At 39.8% G+C, this 12,224-nt stretch overlaps 1 pseudogene; it reads right to left on the reverse strand.

Moving 5' to 3' along the window:
- Positions 1-4,420: 4,420 nt before the first annotated feature.
- On the reverse strand, positions 4,421-4,965 carry LOC103743078 (annotated as a pseudogene).
- Between the last annotated feature and the right edge of the window lie 7,259 nt (positions 4,966-12,224).

The raw sequence follows: 12,224 nt of genomic DNA on the forward strand, positions 1-12,224 counted from the left end.
TGCATCTTGCTTCTGCTCTCTTAGCTTCCATACTGAGCACTGGGCACCAAAGAAGGCCTTTCTTGGTTTCTACTTCTTCTGTTCCTGCCCTTGCCCTAGGTATGGCCATCCCCACCCCCAACAGCTTAGAGTCCCTGCTGATTTTCTGATGCAATATTTCAGCTTTCTCCAGATTATTACCTAGAGACTGGCTGACCCTGAGTTTCATCTGTATTGCCGTCTTATCAGTTTGAATTTCTACCCTATTGAGCCTTGTTTATCTTTGAGAATGTTTATCAGGATGTCTGAATCCATTTCTGTTGGTCTAGCCAAAATCAGTTGAATCCAAGATCTGCCTGACAGTCTATAGCTAGGTTGATTTTTTTTTTTAAGACAGAGTCTTACTTTGTAGTACTCTGGTGTGAAAGTTGGTCTAATCCTCCTACTTCTGCATCCTGAGTGTGGGGATTATAAGCATGTGCCACCACATCAACCCTATTATATTTTTACTGAGAAATTTCAAGGCCTTCGAAGTTTTACTCTTTTTTAAAAAATATTTTATTGAACTTTTGTACATTTCATACAACAGTTCTTAATGAAATTTAGCAGGTCTGCATATTTATTGCCATGACTACTGATTTCTACAGAATCTATGTTGGAAGAGAGCATTATGGTGGACCTTCAGTGAGAAAGTGAAGTTGAGAGCAGAACAGAAGGAAACTCTGGGTACTGGACAAGTGAGGACACTGCAGTCCTGGTGTAACTCAGCTTGTCTTTGTCTTGGTGGGTCCTGGAACACAGTCCTTTATTCAGCTAAATATCACTGAGCTGGTGCTCTTTCCTTGATCCTTCACACTTGTCAGCAAGTGTGAAAAGGATTAGTGTGTTATGAAAGAAAAACATCACCTACAAACTCAACAAATACAACAAAACCCTTTATAGGGGAACTAACTGTGAACACTTTCAGGAAGGTCTAGTTAATCCATGAGTAGTCTGCAGCTGGCAACTCAGGTTTCCATAGGTGGCTGCTCCCTTGAGTGGTCTGGTCTGAGATGTGTACCTTTTGTTTCACAGCCAGCCCCCAGCAGTACTCTGGATATTCAAATCTCCATTCCTACATTCCTTTTTTTTTTTTTTATTTGTGTTTTCTGCCAATATTACCCAGTGCCTTGACAAAATTAACAGGAGCCTAACAAACTGGCAACAGGTGCATTTTCTTCGGATACCTTTCCTTGGATATTAAGATTGCTTCCTTGTTTTGTGTTCCTATAAGATTTTTCTCATGGCTGGGTTTTCTCAGCCTGGGTTTTTCACAGTATGCTTTTATATCCTCTGTTTTAAGGACACAGTCTTAGAATGAGCAGGTTCTAGTCTAACAACTTTTAAAATAATGTAATCAAATTTGAAGGGCCATCTGTCTAGATTTAGTCTTAGTGTAAGTTAATGGGGTAGCAGCCACTTAGGTCCTGGTGTAGGAGAAAAATCAGCCCATGATACCTCCCAATCTTTACTCAGTTAATGGCAGTTAGATCATATCATGGTTCAAACACATGGGTATTTCATCTATTTTTTTTTTGGCTCAACACTGCCATATACCAAATGTAGACTGATCTTTCTACAAAACACATTCTACTATGAATGTGCTTGCTTAGTATCTACTTGCTTAGTATCTACTCAAAGAACCTGCTGCAGTGAGTAGTATACCAACCTACCCACCTGGCCAAGTTTCAACACAGTAGGTAATATTTTAAAGAATTTAAGACATGACATCTAACCTTCAGAAACATCTTACCTTATAAATATAGTAATAATGAATTTTACTCTTGCTTTTACAGGTCACATTATATAGCCCAAGACAAGTCTGGTATAAAAGGTACAGGATTTGGTGCAGTGGCAAATGCCTTTAGTCCCAACCCTTGGCAGGTAGAGACAGGCAAATCTCTATGTGTTGAGCTCAGCCTGGTCTACCTAGGGAGTTAGAGGCCAGCCAGTGTTACATGGTGGGACCCTCACTCTAACAAATAAACAATACACAAAAAAGGAATTAGTAGTCTAGGACTTAGATAGAACCAGGACCTGAATTCATCCTGCTTTGCCCTGCCACCTTCTTGTTTTTATTTGCATAGAAGATGAGTGGGCATAAAGTCAAGAATACACTCAAATTATAAATAACAGGAGATTTCTAATGTAAAAGCATTACTTAAGCCTTAACATATAAAATGTCAACATTTTCATTACTAATTTTATTAATGCATAATATTTGAGGAATAATAATCATGGCGTTAATGATTCGTAAGCAATGTACACAAACTTCTAATATATGATGTTTCCTCTTGTTTATATAGAGAGCATAGCAACAAATGGCTCCTGTATTCAAAATAGCAATGAATATCATGCAGATTTTTCTTTCTTTCTTTTTAAACAATGCATTTCTGGAAATGTATAATAACATTAGCAAATTCTATTTAATGCATTTTTTAAATGTTCTGTCTTTTCTTTTTAGAGGCATTGTCTCACCATGATAGTTCTGGCTCTCTTGGAACTCACTATATAGAACAGGCTGGTCAAGAACTCATAGAGATGCATCTGGCTCCATCTCCGAAATTCTGGATTAAAGGCATGTGTTGATCAGGCCCTGCTCTTCTCCTTTATGTTTAAGTTGTATTTTGAATTTGTTTGACTGACAAGTGGGTTTCAATAAGGCATCTTCATTCATTCTTAGTTTTGTTTACCCATCCATTACATGCTTGTCAGAGTTTTTACTCCACAGTGACACCCTCCTCCTCATAAGGCTCCAATGACAAACCAAGGTTTTTTTTTCCTCTGAATTTCATTTTGGGGAATCAATGAATGTTTGTGGTTTCTAACAGGGATTGGGTGAGGGGTTGCTGGCAGACACATGGTGAGCCCAAAGCAACTGTATCTGGGTCCTCATGACCAGGCTGGCTTCATTAGAGTGATCGGAGGATACATCTACATAACTAAATCAGTAAATGTATCTCAGCACTTAAATGGTATAGAGCAGAAATCACACGATCATCTCAACAGATGCAGAAAATCCTTTCATGAGATTCTACATTCCTTCCTCATGAAAGTCATTCAGAAGCTGGGGATGGAGAGAGCAAACCTCAGTGTAACAAGGCTATATGTGGATCCTTTCTTCTGTCCTTTCTTAAAAAAAAATATTTTATTATTTATATTTTATGCGTATGTGTATATTGCCTGCATGCAGGTAAGTGCACCCTTGTCATGTAATGCCCGCGGAGGTCAGAAGAGGCTGTTGGATCCCCTGGAACTGGAGTTATGGACAGGTGTTAGCTGCCATGTGGGTGCTGGGATACGAACCTGGGTCTTTTGCAAGAGCAGTCAGTGTTCTTAACTGCTGTTCCGTCTCTCCAGCCCCTCTTCTGTCCTTTTAAACTTAAAAATCTACTTGTTTTATATACCTATGGAAATATGTCTTTTAATTCTTATAACTCTATGATTCTGTATTGTGTATTCATCTTATTCTCTCCTATGGTGGAGTTACTGTCTCCTGGAACCCACTGGCTCTGCTTATCTTGCTTATCGCTCTAAGGGTTCTTCCATGAAACTTTTTTAGTGCTGGTTTAGCTGTCATGAGCTCATTCACTGGACTTTTTTTTTTTTTTTTTTTTTTTTTTTTTTTTTTTGTCTTTTTGGGACAGGGTCTCCCTGTAGCCCCAGCTGGCCTGGAACTCACTATGAAGACCAGGCTGGACTTGAACTCACAGAGATCCACTTGCCCCTGCCTCCCAAGTGCTGGAACTACAGGCGTGGGCCACCACGGTCCAACTCATTTGACTATTTTTAATCATGCGAAGTTCATTTTCTCTTTCAATTCAGAAATATAGTCTCGGTGGATATAAAAATCTTTATGCATAATTATTGTCTTTGGGAACTTGGAATGCATCATTAAATAGGCTCCTGTACTTTAGCATTTGTGCTAGGAAATCTACTGTGATATTTATTTTTCAACACATACTTACAATATATTTTTATCGTATTCACCCCTATTACTCTTCAGCAATTCCTCCAGGATCCCTTCCTCCATGTACTGTTCTCAACAGCATGTCATTCTTTATATGCCCAACTGAATCCATACACCCATGCATATGGGACCGTCCACTGGAGCAAGTTCAACCTACAATGGGCCATGAAAACTTTCTGTCCTATCAGCAATCAGTCCTCAATAGCTGCTCAGCTAAATATAAGGTCTTCTGTGCCCTTCCCAGCCCACTGTGGAACCTTGATCGGCTTGATCTGTGCCAGGTGTTATGCAGGCTTTATTTTCAGTTGGTCTAAGGCTTGGGAGGGGCTCCCGAGCGTTTCAAAGCTGCCCAGTGGCTGGAGAGGATCAGGTGGAGGTCCAGAGGTCAGCCATGCAGGGCAGAGGAAGGAATCCCCTGGAAGTCATGGAGACCTAGTCGTGCTTGAGGGTGAGCCGCTCAAACGGATACTCACCCAGTGATGACTGAGGCAAAGCAGCCTGAGACAGCGACGTCTGGGGCTCAGCCAGGCTGCGGAGCTGGGTCAGGTGGTCTCGTATCTTCTTGATGAGCTTCACCTCCTCATTCAGGAAGATTCTCCAGGAAATCACAGAGATGGAGGTCTGTGTGGGCAGAACCCAGGGCATGAAGATCCAAGAGCGCCTGGTTCAAGTTCTTCTCCAGGGCCAAAGCGGCTTCCCTGGCCTCCTGGGTTTTACCCCACTCATCCTGAGCTGGTTTCTGCACATCCTGTAAGAGCCCGTGGCGGCCTCGCTGGTTCTGCAACTTGAGCAGCGGCTAGGGGCCCTCTTTTCCACCATTCACGGAAGAAGTGGTCCATGCCCGCCAGGGCCACATCATCCGGTCGAAATAGCCCAGGGAGAGGTAGGTGTAGGAGGCCCGCAGGTGCAGGTTGACCAGGCGGTTGACCGCAGCCTCCACCTTGGTGGAATAATTCTGACGTTATCTGGGAGGTCATCTAGATGGGCAGTGTGGAGCTAAACGGTGTTGGCTGGAGAGCTGGTCCTGGGAGGCAACTGGAGAGACTCAAAGGCAGTTGGAAGTGAAAAAAGAAAAGACTTCTGTATTACAATCCACCTACTCAGGGCTCAAGAACCATTGCAGAAGAGGGGTCAAAAGATTGTAAGAGCAAGAGAGAAGGTGCATGACCATACAGAAATAGTCCTACAGGCTCCTGGGACTCTTCTCATATGAACCTAGAGCAATGGTGTCAGCATGCACAAGACCCATGCAAGCTTAAACTGGCAAAAACTCAGCACAGAATTGAGGAAATGAACAGCACATTCCAATCTTGTCAAAGAATTATTGGCAGCTGATTACTACTGGGTGAGGAAGAGCTGATCTTAAAGGGAGGGACTCTAGATAGGCTGACTAGATCCCAGTGGATGAATTTGCACTGAGGGACATCTGGGGATACTAACTTTATATGACAGGCCTTAACACAAATGACAGAATGTATAAACTCTAGTGGGGGGACTTTGGGAGCGTGCCAAAGGGGAAGGGTAGTATAAAGATGGTTTTCTGTATGAAATACACAAATTCAATAAAAAATTGAGTTAAAAAAAGCACATATCTGTTTTGAGTGGTTACAACTAAATTGTCTTTGTGTACTCAAGTTTGAGTTTTTGAGTTTTGATATTAATCAAAATGGTTCTGTGCAGCTTTTAATATTTCCCTCTATTTCTATATTAATGCTGTAAGTATAACACAACACTGAGGATTTCTAATGTTTTTCTCAATATTCTCTCTCTCTCTCTCTCTCTCTCTCTCTCTCTCTGTGTGTGTGTGTTGTTTTGCCCCAGTCTTATTTTATTTATTTTAATATTTCTTTTTATTTTATGTGTATGAGTCTTATGCCTGCATATAGGTAGGTACACCCATGTTGTGCAGTGCCCATGGAGGTCAGAAGAGGGAGTTGGATCCCCTGAAATTGGAGTTACAGATGGTTGTTGGCTGCCATGTGGGTGCTGGGAATTGAACCCAGGTCCTCTGCAAGAGCTGTCAGTGCTCTTAACCACTGCTCTATCTCTCCAGTGTCCGCAGTCTGATTTTAAATGTAAGATATATAACAACACTTATCCTTAGTTATGTAAACTCAATATATTTGTTCAAATACAATTTTTTTCTGGAATTTCTTTCTATGATGTTCACTAAAATATAACTTAAACTAAATGGAATCACTAAAGGGTAGAAACTCCTAAGGCTACAGCTGAAATTTGTATTGTCTTCCTCTGACATCATCATGATACATAGTTCCATGAATTATACTTGTAATTCTTTGGAACAATAGGAAATGTATGTAATCTTTATATTTTCATAAGTTAAATGTTGACTGACTACCATTTTGCAGTCTGGGTCACTAGTCATTAGTCCTTACTTGGATCATTTCCAAGTTGGAGTTGCCATAGGACACACTCATATACTATGTGGAACACTTGTGTTCTAAGATTCAGGTGTAAAGGATCTTATTATCAGCCATGAACGCCAGGTTGCTGCCTTCAAAACACTATTCTATCCTCTGTCCACAGGGTGTTAAGAAATATTTCATATACTGTGAGCAGTTCACATTAGAAGACGTAGTATTTTGGCATTGAAATCTGAAATGGGAACATCCAACCTAAAAGTACGGAGATCCTACTTTATCACAGTCTTGGGACAGTGTTGATATACACAGCCTTCCAAACAAACTGGTATTAGGATGAAACACACAGCTCCACCTTATCAGACTTATATTCCAGTCAGCGGCACCTGAGACGGATAGCACTTTAGTAACCTAAAAGATCTTTAAGTATTAGGCATCAGCATGAGTGTACGACTGACTTTGAATATCCCATTCCTTCAGAAGGTGACACGTCACACATCATGGCTCTCTTGTGACTAAAGTCTAGCATAGGTATCTGTGGTTTATCCCTGCATGGTAATCCTTCAGAGAATAGACAATTTTTATTGTTGCATCAGAAGTGAGTAACTGGATAAGGATTCTGATGCAGTGATAGCTCATATTGAATAATTATGTGATTAATATGTACCTATGAAATTATTTCATATTACTCAACACATAACATCCTTTGCTATAACTATGTTAATATTCTGATTTTTATATAAGCTGGATCATTGCCCAGTGACTATAATAAAAAGTTGACTTTAAAATCATGTGTGAATCACTGTAATTCCCTAATGTATGAAAATACATAAACTACACTCAGGACCTATACATATAGCTTGCTAGGGGTGCAACTTAGGAATCCTGAGCACAGTGAAGGAAGGAAAATGTGAAGAATGTGTGTTCAAGGACAGGACAAGTACATCGAGCTGTAGGCATCTAGGATCAGTAATTTTTAAATGTTAGGAATTCCTTAGCATTTGTCATTATTCTGCAAATTTACAAGTTTCTTCTTTTCCTAAGTTGGCAAGAATACACGTATCAATATAGAAGAAATTCTAAAAATTTCATTTGTCATTAATATTCTACTATAGACTGTTGAGTTTAAGAACTTTTTAAAAATTAAGTCTGTGTGCATGTATGCGAGTGTGTGTGTGTGTGTGTGTGTGTGTGTGTGCACATATGTACTTGTATTTAACGAAGAGGTTATTGGATCCCCTGGATACGCAGTTAGAGGTGGTTGTAAGCTGCCTGATGTAGATGACAGAACCTGAACTCAGGACCTCTGGAAGAGCAAGTCATGAGTACATACTCTTAATCACTGCATGTCTTCCCAATCCCTGAAGGATATAACCTCTGAATAAATGAAAAGGGGCCTTAAAATGCTTAGTGTTATCATGTCTCTGATATACCCTTTTCCATTTGCAAGATTGCCCATGTCTAAGGAAGAATGTGAGCTGGCAGGACTTAACGACTAGAGAAAGGAAACAGGGATTCCTCACATATCAATTGGGAATGGAGCAGATGAGTGCTATGTCTAAGAAAAAAGAGCCTGCTTTTCCATGCACTCCAGTCAGATTTTCCCTGAAATACTGGTCAAATGAGTGATTATGAAAACCTGCCACTTTCAATGTTTAACCCACAGTGACATGGTACAGTGATCCACCTGCCTACCAGGACACCACAGAGTTTTCCTCATTCCTGAGTTTTTCATAGCAGTTAACTCTTCTGAGCTGTTTCCTGATACCCTCATCCCTTTGTGAACAAACTATGTCACTGGTCTAGTACAGACAGCTCTGGACAGAACACTAGGGAAGTGTGGGAAAAAAAGGAATGCTTAACTTGATCTCTGACTTATGATCTATTCATGGGGTGAGATAGGATCAGGTTTCATTTTTCTAGCTGTTGAAATCTGCTTTCCTCAGCACCATTTGATGAAGATGATGTCTTTCATCCAGTGTATGCTTTTAGTATCTTCATCAAAAGTCAGGTAACTTTAGTAGGGTAAACTTATGTTGGGGTCCTCAAGACCAAGTTGGCTTCATTAGAGTGATAGAAAGATGTTTTTACATAAATAAACCATTAAACGTCTGTCAGCACTTAAATGGTCAACAAGCAGTAATCACATGATTATCTCAACAGATGCAGAAAAAGTCTTTGACTAAATTGAACATTGTTTCCCCATAAAAGTCATGCAGAGGCTAGGGATGGACCACAGTATAATAAAGGGTATACATGGAACCTGATCTTTTCCTGATTTTGTTTCTTTTAAGCTTAAAAATATGCTAGACCCCACCCCCGGATGTGAGACCAATGCATGTGTATTATAGAAAATTTAGGAAAAAAGAGTATAGTCTAGACAGTATGGTCACAGAAGAATAGGATATCTACTAGCCACCTGACTGAATGCTGGTGTAGACCAGTTTCCACTAACCTGAACTGGAAAAGTATCATGAACTAGGAGTAAATCTTTGTTTTTATTAAGACAGTGAGAATCCAGAGTTAATTTATTGCTGCAGTAAAACCACTATCGTGAACAATGGCCTATTTTTAAACATAAACTCACAACAAACAGGGTGTGTAAGTGTGCACAAGTGTGCAAATGCATGTGTGTTTGCTTAGTAAAGTGTCTAGAAAATAGTTTGAAATGTAAACTGACTTTCTCTAGCTAATGAATATTCATAATTTTATTTTCATTCACTGCTAGTTTTTTATAAGTAGGAACTTTAAAACCTTAATGTTCAAAGTTTTCATTGAAATATGTTTTCTATTTCCTATAAATATTTGATTTTGTAGTGTTTATTGTCATCAGTTCCTATTTCTTCTCCTATGGAATAGTTATTGCCTTCTGCAGCCCACTGGACTTTCTCTTTCTCTGGACTCTAAGGACTCCTTCATGAAACTTTTTTAGTGCTGGTTTAGAGGTCATGAATTCATTCAGCTTGTTTTTTCAAACATGCAAAGTCATTTTCTCCTTCCATTAATACAGGTAGTTTTGGTGGATATAGAAATTCTGGATAATTATTGTCTTTCAGACAATCCCAATGCTCTTCTGGATTTTAGGATTTGTGCTGGGATATCTACTATGATTATTTTTCCTTTTTGACACATACACACAATATGTTTTGATCATATTCACCCTCTATCCCCATTCACCAATCCCTCCCAGATACTTTCCGCTATGTATTGTTTCCAACTTCATGTCTTTCCTCTTGTACTCAGACAAATCCAATTTGTGTTGCTCATACATCCATGCATACTGGACCATCGACTGGAGCATACCCTAAGAAAAGCTTCCTCTTCCCATCAGCTATGAATTTTTAGTAGCTACTCTACTGGAGTTCAGGCCTTTTGTGCCCCTCATGGACCCATTCTGGACTCTTGAGCGCCTTGATGTGTTCCAGGCGTTTTGCAGACAACCACAGCTGCTATGACTTCTTTAGTGTGGCAATCCTTACATCTGCAGACTGTTGTGTTGCTCAAGTCTGCACTGATCTCTGAATCTTACCCCTTTCCTTTCCACTCCTCTGGATGTTTAGTGAGCATTGTTGGTGTAAGTGTCTCTGATATTCTTATACCTATTTAGTTTCTTTCTTGTATCTTCTTCTCCTCATGGTGGAAAAACTAGTAATTCCATTTATGATGAAAATCCCACTTGATTTTTCTTAACAAAAACAAATATTTCCTGGACTATCTTCTCATAAAGATAATTGAATTTTTTCACATGCAGAGTTTCCCCTTACCTTTTCCACTTGGCTTTTCTTTAATTTTTTTTCGAGAATGTGCTAATAAATAGTATAAGAATTCAATCATGGCATGGAGAAATGGCTCAGTAGTTAAGAGCACTGGTTGCTCTCTCAGAAGATCCAGATTCAAATCCCAGCACCCATATGGAAGCTAACAATCATCCACAGCTCCAATTCCAGGGGCTCCAATGCCTTCTTTTGACCTCCATGGGCATTGTATTAGAAGGGTTCACTTATACACATGCAGATATAACACTCATACACAAAAAAAATAAAGTTTAAAAAGACTGCAATCACACAGAGAACTTTTTGTCAGAACACTGAATAATACATAGTATCAAACTTCTAAACCGCACAGAACTTTTTCATTGTTTGCACAATCTTTTTCATTTTAATAGTATATTTAATATTAATACATATATATATAATATTTCAGACCAAATCCAATCCCTACTCTGTCCCTTCTACTTCCTTTCCTATCCCTTCCGATTCTTCTCTTCCAACTTCATGTTCTCTCTCTTTCACATTCTCTCTATATTTTTTAAATATAATATCCTCATTGAGTCCATTCAATGCTGTCTCTCTGTGCATGGGTGTGGGAACAGCTACAGCAGTACAGTATGGATGACCTCTCAGTGCCTGTGTTCCTAAAGAAAATGACTCTATCTCTCCCAATAGCCATCAACTGCCAATGGCTCTTCAGAGACAGATGGGATTTCCTGAATCCCTGGCCCATCCACTGCTGGGATTTTGGTTGACTTGATCTTGAGCAAGTCCTGTGCATGCAGTCCCAGCCTCTGTAAGACCATGTGTGCATAGTGCCGTCATGTCCAGCAAATACTCTTTTACCACAAATGTCTACTCCCTCTGCCTCTTATAGTCTTCCCTGTCCCCTCTCCCATGATTATCTATGAGCCGTGGAGAAGAGAGATTATGGTATAAATTTCAAATTTGGAGCTGAGCACTCCACAGTGTCTTGTTCTCTTCATGTGAGCTGGTTGTTTGTCTCTATTAGCCATCATCTACAAAATAAACTTCTTTAATCAGGGTTTTAAAATGCCCTAAAATATGAGTACAAGGGTCAGAACTTAGGGGGGCAGTTTATTATATGTCCATTTAGCAGAATAATAGCATTAAGTTCTCCCCTATAACTTCAGCAGATGTGTGTGGGGCCTAGTAAACAGTACCAGGCATAAGTTCCAGGTTGTGGAGCAGGCCTTAAATCAAATCAGAAAATGGTTGGTTACTTCCATTAACATTAGTGCCGCTGTTTTACCACTCGGCATATTTTCCAGGCCAGTTATGATTGTAACTCACAGAGTTCAGAGCTGGGTAATACTTATCACAGTTCAGTGACCACAATTCAAGCCTGAACGGCTTGTGGACCCCGGGGGATAGGTGCAGGAGAAATCAGGACGCAGGGGATGCAGAAGTTTGTGTGCCAGTGCATGTTTATTATGAACTTAAGAAAGCTTATATAGAAAGCAGATCTGGAGTAACCAAGGAATAACCAAGACTACATTATTTTACCAACTGAAACTCACACAATGTTTAAAGTATCTTAGATTCAGCCACATAATATTTATAATATCTTAGATATAAGGCGTACTGTTTGTGATTACTCTTAGCAACTACTAAAATTTATTATTTCTATGTAGAAACCAAGATTACAGTGCTGAGAAGCTCCTGTGCCCATAAACTGAAACAGAACTCTTTAGTTATGTTTCCTAGACTACTATTAATCAGGGAAGCATTAGTTCATTAACTCAGACCACAGAAGCAGAGAGCAGGGAAAGTCCCAGGGTGGAAGCATTCTTCCTCCAATTCTTGGTCTTCCAAGAATATCTGGAATCCTCTGCCAAGCTTCAGGTCATGAATTAATCAGGCCTTGACAAATACTATTGATTATTTTTCTTCCCTGGTAACCTTCATAGAATTTTCCAACACTATGAAAACTAGCCAGGATGGATGAAACTTCCTCATCAGTTCCAGTGTGATTTCTCCATTTCCTATGACTCAAGTATACGGTGTCTTCAGCAATGGAGTCTTCTCAAGTTCAAGAGGGTGACCAAGAACAATGGCAATAGT

Source organism: Nannospalax galili, unplaced genomic scaffold (assembly GCF_000622305.1).
Source record: "Nannospalax galili isolate Female #2095 unplaced genomic scaffold, S.galili_v1.0 scaffold1910, whole genome shotgun sequence".
In the NCBI taxonomy this organism is placed as follows: domain Eukaryota; kingdom Metazoa; phylum Chordata; class Mammalia; order Rodentia; family Spalacidae; genus Nannospalax; species Nannospalax galili.